The sequence below is a fragment of the Trachymyrmex cornetzi genome, unplaced genomic scaffold, assembly GCF_001594075.2.
Source record: "Trachymyrmex cornetzi isolate Tcor2-1 unplaced genomic scaffold, Tcor1.1 scaffold385, whole genome shotgun sequence".
Taxonomy (NCBI): domain Eukaryota; kingdom Metazoa; phylum Arthropoda; class Insecta; order Hymenoptera; family Formicidae; genus Trachymyrmex; species Trachymyrmex cornetzi.
This window is the reverse complement of record NW_017298586.1, coordinates 653,075-676,555: the sequence shown is the minus strand read 5'-3', so window position 1 is coordinate 676,555 and position 23,481 is coordinate 653,075. Positions and strand designations below refer to the sequence as shown.

Below are 23,481 nucleotides of genomic sequence, written 5' to 3'. Positions count from 1 at the left end.
AGAGAGAGAGAGAGAGAGAGAGAGAGAGAGAGAGAGAGAGAGAGAGAGAGATCGTTATGAAGCGCGTATATCCTAAGGAATGTGATTTAGAAGACAGAGTCAAATCGGAGCTCGCTGTCCTCTCTTTTTTCGGAGCAGGACAATGCCTCGTCGTCTCGTCAACTTAATTTTCCTTCGGACGTGCGCGAGCGCGAATTTACTTTCGATCTCTTCGCGAAAAATCTTGCACGGAATCACTATGGAGGAACAACCGGTAGTGTGCTGGTCACTGTCGCATGTAATATGTGTGTGACGCGCGTTCCGCGTTAATGAAGAAGAGTACCGCACGCCGAGTAACGTCGTGATCGTCTCTCTCGCACGCGTGCGACTAGAGCCGCCGCCGCATCTGGCCTTTGGACTGGCTGGCACCAGTCCACCAGATCGGTTTTATACCTTCGTATCTCCCACTCTCGTGGACGTGCGAGCGCGCTCGTGCTCGCTCGCTCGCTCGCTCGCATCGCGGCACGTCGATTCTGCACACGGGCAGTTCCACCACGGTCGAGAGAGGATCGATCTTTTTTTCTTCCTTCCCAGACGCACGTACGTGGTGGCGGTTGGACCCATGTATCGTGCCTTGTCCATACGAGGGGGACATTTCTCTGTGGGTGCTCTAGGTACAAGGACAGACGGGAGGTCGAGAGAAGGCTTCACCATCGTACCCTAAGTCCAGTTGACGTCGTATGAACGTCGGCCGGATCGTGATCAATCCCGTTTACCTGTCTCGCGGATACAGGAAATTGGTAAGCGCGGACGTGAGACCCATAAGCCGCGCATTATCGTCTAATGACACGTAACGAAATCTAGGAAGTACGTAGGGGTTCGCTCTTATCTCACAGATTCCGCACGTAACCACGCCTCGACACGTGAATTTTATTATTGTATGTAGACAGGGAAAGGTGCGTATCCTTCGTCTTATCTTGACTTCCGAGAATGGTTTCAATATGGTAGGTGGATAGGTTGGCATTTGTTATTCTTTGGTAATATATAACAATTGTTTTTTCTAGTATGTATACAAATTGCTTTAAATGATGAATGGTGATAAGAATAACGTGAATTATGATAATATGCGCAGTGATCTCTTGTTTCAATCGAGATTTTATTAATGATATTATAAAATGTAATGAGAAAATTTTAATCGATTTTGATACAATCGCTTTTATAGAAATATAAAATTCTTGATGAAAAATTTCATTTGTGAAAAATAAAATGGCCTCACATTATCGTTAAATTAAACATTAACTCTTACCGGAAGCAAGTTCCACCTTATCGTATGTTCTTTACCTGATTTTTATGATTTTTATAATTCGGGTAATCTGGACCTCATCTTTTGTTGGTCCGTACATCGCTCTTCGCCGCAACTCACGAACCCATAATTTTCCATGTGTATCGCACGACAGCGATACTGATATGAGAAGAAAACAGAATTGTGTATCTTCCTTGTCATCAGGTCGTCGTTCTTAACTTGGGAATAATCACTTGAGTGTTTCTATACTCTAGCGGCAAGAAAATGTGAATTGTAAAATATTGTTTTGTATAGAGATATTATTTTACATATTTTCTTTCTTTTTTATAATTATTCTTCATGAATCTTTAAATATATAATTTCATCGAAGATAGAATAGAAAAACGTTATATTAATTAGTTTTTTTTTTTTTTTTTAAGAAAAATTGTCACAGTCTATTTAACATGCTTATTCCGTTTATGTTTGTTTGGTTTTTACCTTTTTTTAGAAAATTGATTAAAATCATATCCATTTTTTTTGTTTTTAGATACTAATAAATACTATTAAATACTAATAAATATTAATGGATAAAATTAGAAAACGATCAAAGATATAGTTATTAAAAAATAATAATGATTTTAGTTGAAAAATGTAAAAATAGGCGATTTGATTTACATAAAGAAAAATCAGGTAACTACTCCCGCGATTAGTGCAAATTCGCATAAATAGCGATGGCAGAGTAGTAAACCGCTCGTCGATTTAGTTCTCTCTGTTTATGAATGCGGCACACTTGAAGAAACGCATCCGACGTGATGGCATCTCCGCACCATCGTATTACATCTATGTCGTTGGAACAATCCCGCGCTCCATTTTATGCAACGTTGAAGGCATGCCAAGGCGTGTGAATCGCACGTTTTCTTTTGTACGATCAGACTGGATAAAATGAAAAACGCCGACCGTGACTACTGTTGACCGAGTATTACAGAAATTTTGTAATACCTACTCAACGGTCGCGTGGGAGGCTATTGTTCCCTCATATAGCCGCAGTTGCGGTAATCGTGATTTTAATCCTTCCATTATGATAAAATTAACTTTGCAACATTTGCATCGCGATTGAATGATGATTCGTCTCGTAAAATACTAAATTTTTTAGAAAAGATATTAGCCAGTGATGCTCGAAAGCTTAATCGATTGAATATAAAACTATACAGGCAGAAATTACGCGATGCGGGCTGGAATCATGCCTGATAGCGGTTAACTCTACATTACTCGCGTGCAAGTTTTTTAATATAATTAGTCACGTAAGGCGTTTCTGACACTTCAACATTATTATCTCAATTTTCATTGTTCTCTTTAATTATTTACAATTAAATAAAAATTGATACTTTACACGTTCTTTAGATAAAGATAAATACAAAAAAAATTTTTTTTAATTGTAAAACGAATTACATTAAATAGAATAATATGTATAAATAGTATCATATATTTAACAAAAAAAATTCTATTTATGAAAGAGGAATTTTTCTTAGCATTTGCTCTAAGCAAAAAAGATTTTATACGAGGCACATATGCCTATGTTTATAATACGTATTTATCTATTTAAAACTGGATAAATGAATCAAAAGTATAAGTTCTTCTATAGAAAATTCCATTATATTCTCTTCTTGAACCATATATTAGAGAAAAATCCGATACAATTAAAAGAGAATGGGATAAAGAATGGGAAAAGAATTTTTTTGAAGGGTGAATGAGTTTATATGACCGAGGTGTTTCAGACATTTCACTTGGGTAATGAAGGATTCATGATTTTCGACTCATCGCCTAGTTAGATTAACCGCAACGAAACGATGATCTTTTATGCAATGCGAGATTATCAGCGGCAATCGTTTGAATCCAACTTATCAAAGGTAGCATCATCGGCATCCAGTTGATCCGCATAAAAATACCATGATTCGATCGATTCTGGGAAGCTTCCTGACGTATTTCGACCTTGTTCGGACTGACTGACTCAGGCAATCTCCAGTTTGCGAGGACAAGGCGCGCTTTAATGCATATCTCGCAAATTAGGCCTAATCACTGCGTTCAGCTCTCTTTCCGTGCAAATTAAATATTCCACTCAGGAATCGCGCAGGCATATGTAGCGCTCTATTTCAGACAAGGACTAATGTACCACGGCTTCCTTCTTGGACTGCTTCCTTCCTACTCCGACTCCTTTCCCCACGTTCAATTCGTGGTCCACGAGAGAAACCTACGAGGACGTGATCTCACGGAACGATCTCGATCTCGTCGGGAGTCAAGTGCACCGTCCCTTCTCGGTCGACCTCCGGTCGCTCGGTCGCCTCAAGGCGAAAAGTTACGTGGCTTTTATAGCCCGATCTCTCACGAGTTGGCATCACGGACATCTCGCAAAAGTCGCTCTTTAAACAGATCGGCGCGTGCCTCCATCCCATATCGGTAATTTGTTAGATCACGCCCGACCTTTATACGTCGTCAATTAATTTTCGCTCTTTTTTTGCAATAAAGAGAAACTTCGCTACGGACATTCGCGCAAGATTAAGCGTGAAATTAATGTCGATAAGACATTAATTAAGTAAAGTCAGTAAAGTCTTGTATCTTTCGATTTATATACATGTAGGTAATGATTCCTTTAGATACTTCAAACCCACTTTGAATACTTTTAATGAAATTTTGACAATTCTTTTATACTCCAATTTTTTAAGATATACGAAAAGTAAATAATTTCTAATCGTTTTTAGTTCAATATTATAATGTTTTACAAGAGATATTTGTGTGTGAAAAAAAATTAGCTGTAATTGGCGTAAAGGTTCTATGTATATGGAAGAAAGTGCAGCAAAGCAGAGATATTTACATTGTACACTTGCGATTATGCTCGCCATGCAATTAGTCATTTCTACAGTTGCTTGCTACCCATTTTCTTAAGTATATACCAGAGGACAAAGTCTTTGCTTATGAGTCGATTAAAGTTATTAGCCGTATTTCGCAAGCGGACATTAATCGCGTCGCTGACAAGTTCTGAGATGTTGGTTACTCGTAGTCGGAAAAAAACGGGTACATCCTCACGTGCAATTTGTACGGTTTCCATTAATGGCGATTGTGTCTCGATTGAAATTTAAATGTGATTACGAGTTACACGCGCACGGCGCACCTACGCGCGATTTAACGACTTATGCTCGTATCTATCACGATTGATTGCGTGCCAGAGAATTCCTCTTAACCCTTTATCACACAATTTTTTTCTCGGAAAAAAAGCATTTTATAAACTCCTTCGACGCTTTTATTCCTCCCGAGTTGGCAGTGCAATCAACGCCATCGTATTCCGCAATTATGTATACCGTATTTATAGCTCTGACTGAAAACGTTGATCGTCCTTAACACATCGTGATAACTTAAACTATGCAGTTAATTTTCAAAATACATTATTGGTAATCCTATTTCTAGAAATTCTAATCGCATGTTTGACCGATATTTATTTTTTCTTTTTTTTTTATTAGCTATAAAATATTAAAAGTATCTTAAAAAGAATATTTTACTTCTTAGAGAAAGAACAGTTTTGTTGAACTATCTAAAATAATTTAGCTAAACATAAATCTGAAAATAATTTTGCTAAATTATTAAATTTATGTAGTATGCTGGCTGCTAGAATGTCAAAGTTTTTGCAGCACATTACTCATCGTACTTGAGTTTTCATAATTACTCTTTGGTGGTTCAACAAAATTACTTTCAGATCTATATCTACTTAAGTTTTTAAATATACTTCAGAGCAAAATTGTCCTTTCCGTATATGTTGTAGTTTACTATATGGCATAATTTTTTTATTTCTGGAACAATAAAAATCTCGTTAGTCGGTACACGCCCCTAGGATTTTTTTTTATTTCGGACTCGGTTTTGTCTCACCAATCTATCAACTGCTTCCGGTGGGGCAAGGTCGCGCTTTCGACAGCTTCCTGATCCACGTTGCGCACTGCTACCAGGAGGAATATGTGGTCCCACGCGCACGCGGTAAAAACACGTACCTTCAATGGTATATCGATCTTTTTCGATCGCGAGCAAGGTTAAAAGGGATTGGTTTTGCCTCGCTCTTCCTTCTCTACGTTTCACCGCACCACCCATTCGCCGTCTTCGTTTTGCCTACGTCTTTTCTCTTCTCGCGTAGCGTATTTCGTCGTTCGCCCACTCTGAACCGATATGCAAACCTTCGCTTCGGGAAATTAATTGCGCGCCCGTCTACCTGTCCCTGCTGTGTACCACCTCCCGTGCCTCTTCTCGACTTGCTCAAGAGTCCACGCAAGTCGATCGTTGGATACTATGATGCTTAATGCATGTACGCGCGCCTCTCTTATAACGATGAACATACCTCCTAGGATTTTCCAGAATGGGCTCGGCAAAGATTTTCTTAAGTATGACTACGAAGTAGTGGTTAACTTTAAGAAAGCTTAAAAATGTCTTTATATCCTAACTTGACCGACAAACGTTACAAACGTTCTATCTTGACCCCACACACTGATATTTGTTCACGTCTGTCAACTTGATTCCTCAATAAATTCGATGGTAAACTTTATGGCTTATGCAGATTATGTAGATTCTATTTACTCACTCGATGGAGTTACGTGATAAAGTGCACGTGACAATGATGCGCATGAATATCCAACCATCGATCATCGAATATTATTTGATTGTCTGTGAGAGCGTCATTCGCATAAGTATACAGAAAAAACGAAAGTATGTACAATTTTAGCTAGATTCAAATCTGAAAATAATTTTATTGGACCATCAAAATAATTATATAAAATAATTACATAAAATAATTTGCTCAAACTGGTTACTAGAATATCATAACTTTTTGCAGTAATACTTACGATTTCTTAGAAAATTATTTATGATGGTCTAGCACCGGAAAAAGAGAATCTAATTGTATTAATTGGAATTATAATAAAAAATAGATAAATTAGAATTTTCTGATTGAATCTATTAGAATTCTGGTAGCGATAACCAGAATTTTTTTTAGTGAATAAAATTATTTTTAGGTCTATGTCTAGCTAAATTTTTAGATACTTTAGTAAAATCGTTCTTTCCGTGTAAATTATTCTCATAATTGTGAGAAGATAGTGTTAACAATCGCATAGTTATGATGATTTAGCACAGAATGATTGACTTCGTAAACATACAGCCAAAGGCTATAAAGTATCTTGTTAATATCAAGTTGACGTAGTATAACGAGACGAAGAAATACGATCTAGTTAACATTACTGACCGTAATCATGTGTCTCCGTAAACTCGTCTGTGCAATTGCTAAACTGCCGTAACCGCTAATTGCCATCCCTAATTACATTTTTGCCGACGGACCAGACAGCATGATGATGCATGTAACACGACGCGTGACTGTATGCTGCGCAAAGAATTCACGCCACCGTACCTCCATTAAGCATGCGATACCAAACTTTCCCCTATAGTCGTGCCAAAGACAGTAGATGACGAAACAATCATGGGCGGGTTCAAGCTAACGCCGCTTGAATCGTTCGTAAAGTGTGAAATCTCCGCGACATTTAGATGCCGCCTTCGGTTATCTAGCGCGAGGAACAAAGAAAAAAAATCAATGACCTTTAATTTGAAATGAACTATAGAGTGTAAACGATTCAATTTATTTGCGAGAATAGTTATTATAATCGAATCTATTGAAATATTTGTAAAAAATTTTTATGACGATGTGTAACGCGGCTTATTATTTAGTGAATGCGTAGCATTGGATACAAAATATTTTTATACAATGTTACTGGAGTTCCGTTATCATATCATTTATTCTAAACAAGCTTTAATACTAGATTACGGGCTGATCTTATGTCACATATCGTGCAAGAATCCCGACTCGACTTCCTGATTAGCATACCGTGTCACGATGGTGTCAGCAGAATCGAGAATATAAGTATATATAAGTATATCTTCGTAGTAAACTATACTAAAATTAAAAGCGTTAAACATTTTATCCCATAAGGTATTTAATTTCGGAATGTACCCGCGCGTGTCTGTATTTGGTCATGCCTATATAGGAATCGAATAAGTGGGTCTCTAATAGATCCATGTCCAAAAAAGCCAAAATCGAGTTTTTCAATTAACGGCTTGCGATTAACAGGCCGAAGTGAGCGCGGTCAAACATTCTTACAAATGCGGAATGTAGAACTCTTTATCAACTTCACAGAGGCTCGTGAGTGGTGTTCCATGTGAGAGAAGCAGGCCCCGTCTCTGCGCACGAACCCGGACACGGCTCTCTCACTCTCGCGCGCATTATTGCCACGTTGCTCCTGATTCGATCACGATCCATTTATCTCATCGACGCAGAACGGTAAATCCGTGCACGTGAACGCGAGACACATGATACGATATATTATTTGCTGCTGGTTCCTCATTGAAATTCATCGTAAACGTTTTCGTACGTTGAACTCGAGTGGTTGGAAATCAATCATGAACATTTTTGTACATTGAATTCGAGTGATTGATTACATATATTTGGAAATATCGATATTACAAAAAAAAAAAACAGTTTTGATAATGTAATTAAAAATTTAGCTAGATACAGATCTAAAAATAATTTTGTCAACTTCTACTAGTCACGTGGAGATGCAATAAAGAAAATTATCGCGACGTGCAGGAAATGTATCAGTATCTAAAGCGAGGAGACTTTCCCGAAAGTAAACATACGTAACAACCAATTAACAGAGCCCCGTGGTAATTGGTATCTGCGTGTGCAAACCTCCTGCTGTATTTGCGGAATTGAAGTTCTATCACTGACTTGTGTATTTTATTCTCGTGTGTTTGATCTTTAACGTGCGCGAAGCAGGCACTTTAGATGCGAATAAATATTTCCAAATACATACATGATGGATATCATCGGTGCAGTGTCGACAAATGATTAGAAATGGTAAAGGGAGAATATAGACAAATAGCTTAACTTGATTAAACTGTAGAGGCGAGACTTTTCATTAAAGCCCCGTACTATCATAATTATACTATACAGCATAGCGAACACTTTTGATTGATATTGCGTTAGATTAATTGATTGTGATTTCGATAAGGAAAATACACGTTTCGGCTACGTTATTGATTGATTATGCCGTATGCGTAGGCACACTCGAAGAAGCAGGAAACATTCCTGATTATTTATATGCCGTAGAGAAAATGTGCGGTGATTTCGTACTCGCGATAATACTTCACTGCTGCGTAGATTCGCCGTAGACAATTTATAATCTCCATACTCTTAACTATCGTATTCTTTTCTATTAATTATTGATATTGACATATTTATCGATATCAAGTAAATGCTCGTTCTCAATATGTAATGCTGGTGATAGCTGTCTAAACTAATCAGTTCAATTTTGCATGAATATCCGATTCAGACAGTTCGAAGTATCGGCACGAACCGTCACAATTTCTCGTGCTATTTGATCGGCACGCAAAATCCGACATCCTCGAATGCGTCGCGTATACACATGGTATCCACATCTGGGCCATGAATCAGAATCCGCTTAACTATTTTTCCAACGCCAATATATGTCGGCGTTCCCTCGTTTAATAGTTTCACGAGTACTCGAGCCGATATCTCGCTTGAATTTATAGTCGAATTTTCTACATCGCTTCTATACCTACACCATAGAGAATATGCACGTTTTAACTGTTGTACACGGATATTTGCCATTCTCGTATTTAATCGAAGAGGAAAATCCATCGGAATGAACAGATATCGCGATTCGAAGAAGTCATTCATTCGTGCTGTGCTCATTATTTCACTGAAAAATTACACGTTTTAAATGTTACGCGAGAGATCCTTGAATTTATTTGCGAGTCTAAGAAAGTTCCGACATAAGTATATTCCGGCGTTTACAATGCTTGATTAAGTCACTGCTAAATAAATTCATAGCTACATAAAGACGTCACAGCATCCTGCATTATGTAATTACATCACAGTTTTACAACGTTCGTACTTTCTTCTGAGCTCGTATCACGTAATTAGTCTTGCTTGTACTCTCATTTCCATCGCACTATCTTTTTGCGCTATACTCGTCCTCTCGTAAGTGCGCGTATCTTATCGTTTGTCGCTCGTTAAATCGGAAAGGAAGGACGCGGAATTGTGTAATTCTGCAGCGAGGAAATCTCCGCTGTCTTCCTACGTGTCGCAGACCACGTGGACGATTTGTGTGCTTAGGTAAGTCGAAAAGAAAGTGGCCATTGGAAGGAGAGGCGCGCCTTCGTAAGAAGGCGCGTCATCTTTATGCGTGCATGCACGTGACTTAACGTCGGCGTTAATTCTTCACGTGCTGTTGAGGAAGTCATTGCGTAATAGACCGTATACTCCGGTAGTCGATAGCGATCGACGATATCGACGTTTATTATTCGGAGACCAGAACGAGAAACTCGCTGAAGAAGAAAACGAAATGCGATAAGCGAGAAACAGAAATGTGAAACCGCCTCAATTATATTGATAAGATGACATAACTGACGAATAAATTTATGCAAATCTATTTTTCGATTTTAATGAGAACGGTTTTTCAATCAATGTGCCACAAAAGGTATTCAAATGTCCCGCGAAAGTTTTAAAGAATGTAAAAAGGAACGGAAAAAATGTAGAAATATACGGAAAGAAGAGTTTTGCTAAAATACCTAAAAATTTAGCTAGATACAGATATAAAAATAATTTTGTTGGACCATAAAATAATCCATGGACCATCAAAATAATTAGTAGAATGTTTAAACATTGATGACAATGCTGCAAAAAAATTTTAGCATTCTATAGTAATCAGTTTAAACGACATATATAGCTATTTTAATGATCTGAGCAATACTATTTTTAAATCTGTTTCTAATTAAATTTTTAAACATTTCAAGCAAAGCCATTTTTTTCGTATAAGTAAAAAGCGAGTAATGTACGAAAATATTGCAAAGATGATAAAAATTACTGAAATTATATTATGTTTTCTCTCATTTTTTTTTTTTTTTTTTAATTAAAGTGATATCATTACTATAATAAAATGTTTCTTTCAATATATAATAGGATAAAAAAAACTTTAAAACTACTATTTTATTTCTGAACGTCTATTGGCAGTATATTTAAACAAAAGATCTATACTAAGTTGTAATCTATGCTCAATATACACCTAAGAATGTACTCAAATTTGACTCGTTATTTAATATGCCGCGAATTGAAAAGGATTGAAAAACATTGGTATAGGGTGTATACCATCGAGTAAATCAAGTGGAAGGAGCTGCATATCTTCAAATACAATATTTTCTCATATTTATTACGTAATTTCACCTTTAATCTTAGGTTATTGAGTTCTTTGTGATCTTTTAAATTTCCAACATTGTATCTTATCCCTGCGTGACGTACAATTGTTCACTACTGCTTACCTCCACACTATATTGAAATGTAATTCGATACGGTTGTAAAGCCGGTTTTTAATGGTCGATTACGATAAATATACAGATATATAATTAACAGTACGATGCATCGCGCGTTACTGTAAGTAACGCCCAAGTTACGACCTATATTCTATATCTTGTAAGTTCGACACGGCGCTGTCTTTATAAATTACAATTGCCATAGCAGCAATTTAGTCGTCCGACCTTCGGTAGCGAATTATAATTATGCCGAGGCGTAGCGATTTGTGTAACGCTATCGAAGCGCGATGTAATTAAGTTTTGCAGGACCTGCTCGCGCGATATGTCGTCTCGCGGTTGACGGATACTACTAGGCGTAAACGCTCTCTCAGCTTCCTTGAACCTTCACAAGCCGATGATTAATGAGTTCGTCTGTTCGAGAGTGCGTGTTTCCAAGTAAGTGACAAACATTGGAAAAAACCCATTTCGGTCTTCAAAATGACAGTAAACCTCGTAAGTCTCGGATGTTTTTCAGCTATCTGCGGCGATCGCATTTAAGATTGTATCTGAATTAACGCTGAGGATGGATCATCAGTTAGACCTTGAAACATTGATGCGATAATCGCCCGAAAAAGCACAGATGTGCGATTATACTGATTACAAGATCGCAAGAGATAACTTAGATGGGAGTTTAATATCTCATAATGGATACCTACTTATAGGTGTGTTTATACGTGAAATATCATTAAGGCTCGTGCGGAGTGAAATATACATTTGCAGTCGATGTACTGTTATTTCAAAGGTTATCTCCGTTGGTACTTAAGTAAGATAGGTTAAAGATTTCATTAAAGATTTCCGCAAATACTCTTGCATCATAGGTCTGGTATTTCGCACGTTATTAATGAAATACTTATATTATAGTAAATGTGATTGTATGTGTAATTTCTCAAGTACCTGCCGCCGCAAAGTCAATGATCTATAGTCAAGGTTAATTGTGACAGAGACTAAACCAATTCTATCCGAGAGCCGATCTATCTGGTTCCGGGTTGTAAATTTTATAACACTCGATACGGCGTTAGGTCGGATCCTGTTAACAACTGACGGCGAGCATATGAGACGTTCTATTTTGTTCACGGGAATTTCGGGGATTTCCGATGACTACTAGGTATGCAGGAATGTCCACTTCAAAATGCAGCTCTTCAAGTTTACGGTTAGATAGGATACAATAAGGCAGCAGACAAAATATAATATTTATATACTTTATAAAATTCTGTTTTACATGCGAATAAAATCCTGTTTTGAGGCTTTTAATAAAACAAATGTTGCTAAAGATACTTTAAATTACAGTTCTACGCATAGAGAAAGGTATGCGGAAAGTAAGATTTTGACGTAATGTGTATTTTTTTGGAAAAAAATACAACATATCTTTATTCTGAGATTTTTATTAGCCAGAGCCTAAGATTGAAACTTTTATGATAATCACTATTATTGTGAGAAATGAAAGCGATTATTTAATATTTGATATTTCTACCTAATACGCTTGATTTTAAGTCTATTTATACTTTTCAGTTGTATAATCATATTTCTGTCTGATTTTACTGCACTTTAAAATGAATTTAATGTCGGAAACTGTCTATACTTGGATATGAACATACCACCCGTTTTGAGTCATTATGTCATCTTACGTGATTACAGCATTTTCTCAGAAAAGAAGATGCAAATTGTAATTTATGCATAACACGCGGTCAAATACCACTTTTCTTCTGTATAAGTTCATATGGGAATTTGCAAGACTTCGTTCACACGACCTACTGTCGACTACTCACGCGATCTCGTAGTGTTGTCATTTTCACTCTTCATCAATCGTTAGTTCTAGCATTCCTTTGGAACACACGCGCGCAAATGTATTATTACGAACATTACATTAACTTTACATTACATTTACGATTGCAAAAGTCATTACGAAACATTTTAATAAATCGTGACGTCCAATATATATTCTTTATTCTCTGTATTTATCTCCTAATTCGTTTTAAAATATTTTTAAATTTTGTGTTTTACGTTATAAAAATATTTTAATCTTATAATTACAAGCTTTCTTTTTGCAAGCAGATTTTTGTTTAAGCATTTAGTTTTATGATTAAATAATCATTGTACCTCTAATATTATTTACGTAATTTGACATTTTCACTGAGAAAATTAAACATTTTTTTGTATAATGTCAATTTTCACTTATAATTTCATGCCTCGCAGATTTCGCGGTTGTCGTATATCGAAAATTAAGAGACCGTATCGTACACGTACATAAATCACTTTGACACTCCGTAACATTGTCTCATTTGTTGGATTCCGCGCCACATAACACCACTCATTTTATAAAAACGTGACTTCTCACGTGAATCATCACAGTTTTTACAGCGAAATCAAGAGCCACGATTTTCTTTCAGCTCGCGTGTGTATGCATACACTGTTAGAAATTTCTTAACGAATTTTAATTAACATGTAAAGGAAGCATGTGGTTATGCACGAAATTAAATGTAATGAATGATAAAATAAAAACTAAATTACAGTAGTCTTAAATGTGATGAACGTGTGTATTGAAATTAATGAACACATTATTATAGAAATTAATTTACACGTTAATGAAAAGTACGAGATCTGTAACTGAAAAGTAATTTACGTTAATGACATGTAAGAAACATAAACGTATTAAACGTTAAGCGTTGATAGTATTAGACTTAATTAAAATATTATTAATATTCGTAAATGTAAAAGTATATTAAATTTCATTAATATTATGTATATTAATAGTTATTTCAATTACGATTAATTAAATGTCATTTATATCCGTAAATGAAAAGTATATTAAATTTCATTACACTTAATTTTTCAGTTACTGTAAACTTAAATCTCATTAACATGTGCATTAATAGTTTTTTCAGTTACAGAGAAATTAAACTTCATTCACCAATGTACATTAAAAGTTAATGAAATTTAAGAATATTTCTAACAGTATGTATATGTGCTTATAGCAATATATTTCGCATATCGCTCATTTATTATAACGATATAATTCAAAAATTGTCATTTGTTAGTTGTTTACAGAGAAAAAATAAAAACTTGAAGAGAAAAAGGGAAAGAAAGAATATACCTTAAAAAAATATACTTTTATTCCTCTACAATCAATTGTTATACCAAAATTGCATTTCAAAATTAAAATATTCCAAAATTATTAATGATTCAAAACATTGAAATTCATTTTCTAGAAAATTTTCTCGTTCGAGTTGTGTCGTTTGTAGCAAATGAGCGTGTGTACTCCGAAAAAATAAAGGAGTAAGATAGAGCACGTTTTTCCTTTGCCGAATCGTTGCAGTTGGTTTTACCACGATAACTCTTAATTCAAAGAAGAAGTAAAAAAAGGAGAAAAGAATCCGCTGGCACTTGCGAGCACACGCGGTGCGCATACACACGTATTCTCATAACGTAACACGAGTAGCAAAATGGGACGAGGCGCGCGATCGGTTACACGGCCGATCTCTAATTGGCTGCGATTTCGCAATTCGTTTGCGACTCGTCTGGACCTTCCGTGCTCCGTACGACGCCAGTCACGAAGTCTCCCGAATTCCGATTATTCGAAACTTTAGCACGAGATTGTACAAGTGCAATGGCGCTTGGAAATGCAAGCCGTCAATTCAACTTTGTCGAAATGAAGATGGAATTATGCAAAATGTGTGGGCGATTACATTCTCCGACAGAGAAAGAAAGCCTCCAACGATGCAATCCTTCTTCTCCCTTTTCTCCATGTCAGTATCGCCTCCTGCGTTTAACCGGAATTCATGACGTGCTACGAATTCCACGCAAGTCATTTCGATGTTGTGTCGCCGCGAAATATCGACGCCTACGCATTTGCTTCCCGCCAGCTTCGCGACTGTCTCGAGTAACGGTCAAATAACGGTGTGTACTCAAGACTTTAGATGACTGAATGTTTCCTTAATCCATGAAACAAATTACCCATATGGACCTTCTGTTTCACTCGCCTTGGCTCGTTTACGCGAAATGTCTTTAATGAGGATTACAAAATTTCGTTATGAAACACTGATGAAATAACATCATCATAAATGGCCAAGCCAAAAACGCTTGGATTGAAAATAATTTGGTATCTTTTGCGAATTTGGTAAAATGTAGGAGGTATCGTTTCTTTATTTTTGTTACACTGTTTTACTTACATTAATCAAAGTATTGTGTCTAAGATTCTTCTACTTATTTAGTATTTTAAGACATTTTGCTTGATCATATTTTAAGTTTATGCTGAATGTGGATTATGTATACTGAAAGAAAGAGATACTTTTGCTAAAAAATACAATAAAATATATGGACAATAAGAGCATATACACAGCGTGGATATTGGTGCGCAAATTTCTATATAATTAACAAATAATGTCTACCATTGGGTATAAATGTACAACAATTATCTGTATTATATTATTCGTACATTTCGGTTTTCTTCAAACCATCATCAACGAATTCACAAATACCATCGTAGATGTCTTGACAATAATCTTGTGACAATGTTGAAATTCAAATCTATGTAAGACTGAGGATGAGCTTTTCCCTACTTTCTGGTTGGGAATAGCCGTAAGTCTCTTCGTTAAAAAGTCAAGTGACTGACTAGAGAACAAATTATGCAAAATTAATTATATTGTCATTATATTTTCAATGTATTGTATGACTCACCCTCATTCTCCACAGATTACAATTCGTTATTCCAAATGTAGGAAGTCAAGTTGTACAAAGGAACGAACAAAAAATATAAGACTTAGTTTTTACATTATACTATATATATATAATTATAACATACGTTATCCCAACGGGAGTCAGACAACTAGTGACCGTCAAATTCTATTCTGCGAGCCACATCCATAGAGAATAATACGTTATGATGAGTCTAACTAATCTCATGTCAATCTTAAAAAAAAAAAAATAAAATCAGCTAAAAACGAATACATAAAGTCACTATTTAAATCTTTCTAAAATACTCACATACGAATGGTGCAAAAATTCTGTATCTGATTGTAAATTCAAGCTGTTTTGTTGCAATTGAATGTTTAGCATTTCCGATATGAGTCTCTTATGCCCAATTTTTTCACTTCTAGATAACTTTATCCAAGAGATACCTCCCAGAATACAATAGAGATATCTTCTGGATGAGGTTATCCGCAACTTATCTGGAAGTGAAGAAATTGGGCATTATTCAATTTTCTTTCTATGCCCAAGATTTTTATATCTGACTCCCATTGGGATAACATATGTTATAATTTTATATAGTATAATGTAAAAACTAAGTCTTATATTTCTTGTTATCGTTCCTTTGTACTTAACTTCCTACATTTGGAATAACGAATTATAATCTATGGAAAATGAGGGTGAGACATACATTACATTGAAAACATAACAATATAATTAACATAACAATATAATTAATTTCGCATAATTTGTTCTCTAGTCAGTCACCTGGCTTTTTAACAAAGAGACTTACGGCTATTCCCAACCAGAAAGTAGGGAAATACTCATCCTCAGTCTTACATAGATTTGAATTTCAACATTGTCACAAGATTATTGTATTGTCACAACAGTGTCACAAGATTATGGTATTTGTGGATTCGCTGATAATGGTTTGAAAAAAACCGAAACGTACGAATAATATGATATAGATAATTATTGTACATTTATATCCTATGTAGACATTATTTGTTAATTATATAAAAATTTGCGCACCAATATCCGAGCTGTGTATATGCTCTTATTGTCCATATATTTTATTGTATTTTTTAGTTTTGAGAGCCCGATTAATATTTATAATTTAGTACTTTTGCTAAAGTATCTACAACATTTAGCTTATAGATACAAAAAATAATTTTGTTCAACTATTATAATTATGTAGGATGCACAAGCTGATTGATAAAATATCAAAATTTTTTATAGCATTGACTTGAGTCATAATTATGTAATTAATCTCCAATTAATTACATAATTATTATATAATTATTTTGATGATCCAACAAAATTATTTTTAGACCTTGTCTAGCTAAGTTTTTAAATCCTGCAAAATCGTTCTCTTTCGTGTTTTTCTTTTTCCAATCACAATCTGGATAAATAAATCATTCTGATCTTCACAAATTATTTCACAATCTTACACGTGACGTATTATATGTATAACGCAAAAATTTATATAACATTCTGGTATTCTAATGTCACTTTTTTACGGTACAAAAGCTATTTTAGCCGATAAGATCGTGAAAAACTCATCCTCAGAATTTCGTTTACACAGTTTGCACGCGTCCGAATAGAGTTTAACCGTTCGATCGCTCGTGGGTTGATATTAAATATTCATCATGACGTTATACACGTGGATCGCGGTATACATCCCGATTTAACTATCTTTTTACTATCGGCTCATTCTGAAAGTCACAAAGTAAATTCTTATTTAGAATTTGCCACATCATTGACTATTGTACGCTCCATAAGGCAATCAGGATTTCTATACTTATAATACAATCGTTATAAAAGAAAAAAGAACTTCTGGTCTGTCCAGTCGGGTCCCAGTCGAGTCAGAAAAAGTTCAGCACAATAGCGAAGCCGCCGAAAAAATTCAATTATGTGAGAAAGATGACAAAGTTCGCAGAGCCATTGCCCTCCGAGCGTACCATTTGGTTAGCATTTCCTTGAAATTCGTTTTTGTAAGTTCCTTGACCCCCGCGCGGGCTGCACACACAAGAAAAAGAAGTCCACAACCAGGTTCTCGAGAGAGTATCCATGTATAAAACGATTCGCCATTCTTCATGTTGCTAACACTTGTGGCCCTAAAACACGAGTTGTCGCATATCGCGAAGAAACGGCTGCTATTTATTCGTCGTCGCAAGGTGAACGAGCGCGCCAAGTATTTTACCACATCACACCATGTGTAGAAATCCTTATCCTTCCTCCTTTCCTCTTTTTGTCTATGGTTAGAACGTTTTTCTGCTCTGTTGAATGAATTCGTAGCGGCGCTCTTTGAAAATCCGATATCATCTTGTTGATACAAAGATGACGAAACCGGACATACTAATTTGTTAAGTTCTGAGTTATTAGCTTCTTAGTTTGATGTCATTAAATCAACGTATTTACGTTGCTTTCTTATACTCGTGTTTTCTTATTTACCGCGAACAGTGAACATAACTTCGGCACAATTCGCGACAAGGACGTGATTCGAATTACTCGTCGATACACGCTCGTGTAGCCATGAACCCCTATTCACAGATTCCGAAGCTGCTGCTTCTCCATTCTTCTTCGTCTTCTGCCTCATCGTTCCGTCTGTATCTTACCGTCTCCCGCTGTCTGCGCGGCTACAAAAATGTCTAATTGCGACAACGCGGGTGTGTACGATTGTCTACAGACCGACTGGATGCTGGATATATATGATGGAATCGTATTTCTCTACCTCTCCTCTTTGTTTCACTTCAGCTTACCCCCTTCCTATATCGAAAACGAGAGAAAGAGAGATGGCTACAAGAATTTATATGTTTGATACGTTTATATATATATATATATACGGCTCTGTACCCGGGCAAACCTGTCTGCTTAACGATAAACCACACGCGTGTATACGCGCCTCTTTTCCTTCAATCGCACCACCCTGCGCTTTAAGATTCTTTTATCCCTGGTCGGTATTCAGTAATAATTCGCCGTATGCAAGACATCGCAAGGCCGTGCGCGAACAGGTTTTTCGTGCTTCCTCCGTGTCTGCGAGCAGAAAGGGTAAAATATTGCCAAGGGGGTGTGCGCCGGCGATCATGGTCGCGCCGCAAATGGCAGACAAAAGAATCGTGTCTCCGAACGTTTATCCGACGTAAATCCAATTACGCGCGAAAAATCGCGATGAGAGATAAAGCAAGACGAGAGCTACACGGCGAGATCAGCAGCGTCACCGCGAACGGTTAACGTGATTCATCGCGAGTACTTGGTGCGGAGATCCATTAAACCGATGAAATGATTAAGAAATAAGGGGGTTTAATAGATCGGATTACGGATGAGCCGAGGCGTAACGGATAATCGCGTCAGTGCATAACCGATTAATCTTGCACGAGGCGCGTTTCCCGCAACGACATAAGTTTTTGTCCGTGGTGGAATCCCCAGTTGCATATCCATTAATTATATGATGACCGGTTGCGGTACTCGCGACTACTGCTTCCGCGGCACTCGTTTTACTCTTGCCGAAGGCGGTTTACCGTCACGATATATATAAATTATGTGATTAGTCATCGACTGTGTCCACAGAACCCGGAACTTTGTTATAATTATGTATTACTGTATTATCCAGCGAAGGCGGACCGTCGCGCACGATTTTATCGGTAATACCAGTTTGAAACGACAGTAAAGTGACCATCGCCCTTACACGGGGGGGTCACAAATCACCGTCGTCTTCTCATAAGGGCATCATCGCGAAAGGAGCTGATGACAGAAGCCGTTAATAACGCTTCGATGCGTTAAAAACGCCTGCACGACAGTTTGTGAAAGGTAACTTTGTCCTTAAATGTATCCTTCTTTAAAGGAAAAGGTCATACTTTATCTATATGCGGTTAACCCGCATTAATTTATCAAATACTGTCATAACCGTTGAGGTACACGTCAGTAGTTCAAGATTGAAACCTGGCAGAATGCATACATATTATCCCATATTTCTATTATCGAATGATATCGTTATATTGGACATACAATTATCATATAAGTCATAAATCTTATTTTCTCTGCTTAGATATAAATAAATGATTCATTTATTCATGGAATAATTGAATTTAACATAATTTTATATACTCATATAATACGATAAAAGATTTTAAATAAAAATTAATCATTTTAATTAGAAAAAAGTCCCTATACAATGAGCTAAATCCTCTTTTTTTTTAAATCATCAAAAAATATAAGAACCTAACTAAATTACCCATTTCGCAAAATTATTGTCAGTGATGTAGATTTAGCAATAGTACCTATATAAATACCTATGACAATGAAAATGCTGAATATAAATGTGGCAATGAAAAATACTAACAAGACTGTGGAGCATTATAATTTATGCCTATGGTATAATAAGCTTTATATCAGGAAGTTTTCAAATACGGAACCTCGTAGAATGAAGTACAAACATGCGAGATTTTATTACGAGGAATATTTATACTGATCCAGGCTAGCCAGGCTTTTGTGGCATAAGGAAGTATAATAAGCGGCAGCAAGGTTGCGGTGTATTATATCTTTTTAAGACACAGGCATTAAGTAACTCGCGGGCAAAAAAGAAATTTTATGGCAATGCAAAAATAGGGAGCAGCGCAAGCATCGAAAACATGCGTGTTGAGAAGCCGCGCCTTTTATTTCAGATTTATAGGAACTACCGCGACTCTTTGATTTTAAGCGTTTTACATGGTAAGATACGCCGATTACGATCTCGAGATTTATACGTAGCAGAGATATTTGCACATTAAAACGATCATGTAATCATTATCGCCCGTACAAAATGCTATAATATATAAGATTATAGGTCTTTCTATGTAGTTTATTATATTTTCCTCCTGTAATAAATTATTATGGGATAATATTTTATAGCGAGGCATTTAGCGAGACGAAATGATATGTTTATTCCATGTGCCACGTCCATTTTTCCGTATCTAATTGCTGCTTAACATACAGCAGGTGCAACAAGTATTATTATAGGGGAGATATAATTTTTAAAAACCTTATTTTTAAAAGTAAGTATTAATTAACAATTTATTAACGAAGAGTAAAATAGATTGTATATTTTTAAAAATTATTTTACCTAAAAAGGAGTAATAATTAAAATATGTTGTGTTACAATTAGTAAGCAAAAATAAAAAAATTATATAATCTAGACGCACAAAAAGTATTTATACAGTCGAGAAATTTAGCTTCTTGTTTAGATTCTAAAATAATGAACACGATTATTTTGCGAATCTCATATATATTAGAACAGAATGTTACAAATAAGAGTAATTAATATGTATTTTATAAAAATATAGGTTTTTGAAACGATATTTCCCCTGTAACAAATACTTTTTATATTCATTGTATATGTATATATGTATAAAGTACATAATTACAATAATTAACGAAAAATGACAGTTACGTGTTGGCGAAAAATTAAGTGGTTCGAATTTTTTTGATCAAACATCTTATAAATTATTCTGTTAGAATTTTACATATATGGCAACGAAATTATTCATACTATTTGTCGATCAACACACTCTTCAGTGTATGGTGAAGTATTTTTAACACTGGCGTGAACGTAATATCAGATTCGCAACATTCTCTCACGTATTTTGTGACCGTGAAAGCATCCACGTAATACATAAACGTGCAAAAAGAAAGTAAACGCGCGAATTATATTACAAGATGTTGCATCTGTTATATACCTATCTATTTTTTAATTTATATTCACGTTTCTTTTTCCAACAACTACAAATAAATTAAATCTATTCGTTTTTAATGAATTTAACGAATTAGGTTTTATTGAATGTGCATTATAAATGTTGACTTATGTATATCTTGATCATTTCTCTACTCGATATTTTTACATATTTTACATATTTTACTGATCGCTTGAGCAAATGCGGGAAAAGCTATCTATTTTCTCCAGGAGTTTCTCTCTACCGCGAACTTTGTTTTGCAATTCAATATTGTAACGCCTGGCACGTGATTTCATTCACGGGTAGAATAATATTTACATAATGTCACTTCATTGCTGCCCCTGTAATAATCCGCAAGTATAAAAGAAAAAAGGAGATTGATAACAACGATCTTATGTAAACATGCATTGGTTTATTAGCTCGTTACGTGGCGCAAACATTTTTTTGAATTTTCATCTAAGAAATAGTGAAAGCGGCGGCAACATACAACAAACCTCGCGCGGTTTTCGTCATTACATTATTCCTCTCTCATGCTATTCATATAGCATGTCCGTCTTTGTGCGTACTTTTGGAATGCACCGTCGGCGTCGGATTTTAATGCACAACTGCGTGCGACGCTACATCATCGCGCATGACGAAGGCTAAACGTGATTATACGCATACGCAGGGGGCACGGAGTCGCGACGGAACGATGCGTGCATGATGCCTGGTATCATTTTGCTCATATCGTTTTCCCGCGAATCCATCTTTGCTCGCGCACCATAGGAGGATTCTCCAAGGGCACAAGCAGCAGGCACGCGAGCATTAAGATCAGAGGGCGTTGCACCTTGCCGCCCGTATTGTGCTATACATCCGAAGCAAGAAGATTAAATCGAACGCTTATAAAAAGTACGATAAACTTGGTTGTTCGACCAGATTTTATTATGGTTTTATTTAGCTCCGAGATAGAAAGAAACTGCGAGATATATGTATATTATGATACTTAGCTTTTATTATACGGAATTAAATTAGTGAGTCTGTAGGGCAATTACAGTCAACCTTGATAGTATTCTCATTGGCAAATGCGATAATAAAAAGATAATACAAAGTAAAATTAATCCTCGGGGGACAAGTGCGCGTTTACCGTGTTAATCTGCATTTATCACGCAAATATAAATATCAAGAAGGCGGATTCAGAAAATATCGTATCTCGAAAATGTATAAGTGGTTCTCAAGCCATCTTAAAAGCAAAAGTTTTTCTTTCTACACTGAAAGAAAAGATTGGTTGCTGCAACAATTTAAATGGTAAAATATGGCATAGCAGTTTTAATTGGCCGCTGCAGTCAATTAAAAATGCTATGCTATATTCAGCTAATCTTTTCTTTCACTGTATATAAATCGAATTTTGCACAATTCCAGTCACGCGTTGGTTACATTTATTTTACTGGTATAATTGCAAATGATAGCAGGTCCAATTCAACTTCAATTAAATCATACGCGGATTTATTCTGTATTTGAATTATTGGTAAACACTTCCGCGTTCTTGGCGTACGCGAATCGATCTCTAATTCTCATTAGCATTTTAATAATGTTCAAACAGGACTTTGTGCGGACCGTCGCCAGCCGAACATTGCGTAACATAACCACTTTCTAATTATAACTTAGATAATCAAACAGGGTTTGGTTCTTTCTGTTTTCAATGTTTGCATGGTGACAGTACCAGCTGTTTGTCTGACACATTGACCTTCCGGCCGTGAACATTTTATATGTACCACTTTCACGGAAACCCGATGACAACGTAGAGTTATCGCTGCCGCCGCCACCGCCGTGTCATTGAAATCGCCGGTCTCGGAAACGCGCGAAATCACACGGTTTGTTGTAACATTAGGCGACGGCATGCATCGGCGAGACGTCGCATTGCGTGCACGATCCTACTTTCGCATGCACAAAAACGACAGTCCAAGGTGCGCCTGCCCCTGGTCCAACTTCCGTGGCGACGATTTATTGACGATTGCAAAAAAGTGCACCGAAGGCACCTTATTTCACGTGTACTCGGCTGGTTGTGGATGCGCGCGTGGCGTAGTGCGATTAACAGCGATGACATACGATGATTGGTCTCCTTTTTCGTGCACATGATTATTTATTATATCGAGTATATAATATTGCGAAGTGAATATCAACAATTGCATGCACAAGTCGTTAAGATCACCATCTCTCAATCTCTCAATTGTTTTTCTTACACGTCGCGATGAAGTTTTACCTAGGGTAACTGTCCCTATTAATGTGCCTTTTAGCCAACTTGCTTATTACTGAATTAATTATTAAATATTGTAGCTTTAATTTTATCTGCTTGCAATCAATATCGGTTTTTCAACTATTTCTTTTTCTTCTAATATTTCTTTA

At 36.2% G+C, this 23,481-nt stretch overlaps 2 protein-coding genes across 2 annotated transcripts in view; one reads left to right on the top strand and one right to left on the bottom strand.

The window, feature by feature from the left end:
• Positions 1-23,481, top strand: part of nudC (nuclear distribution C, dynein complex regulator) — a 93,972-nt gene that overhangs the window by 23,195 nt on the left and 47,296 nt on the right. The gene's annotated exons all lie outside the window — the stretch shown is intronic.
• Positions 1-23,481, bottom strand: part of LOC108763827 (uncharacterized) — a 64,298-nt gene that overhangs the window by 21,037 nt on the left and 19,780 nt on the right. The window lies entirely within an intron of this gene.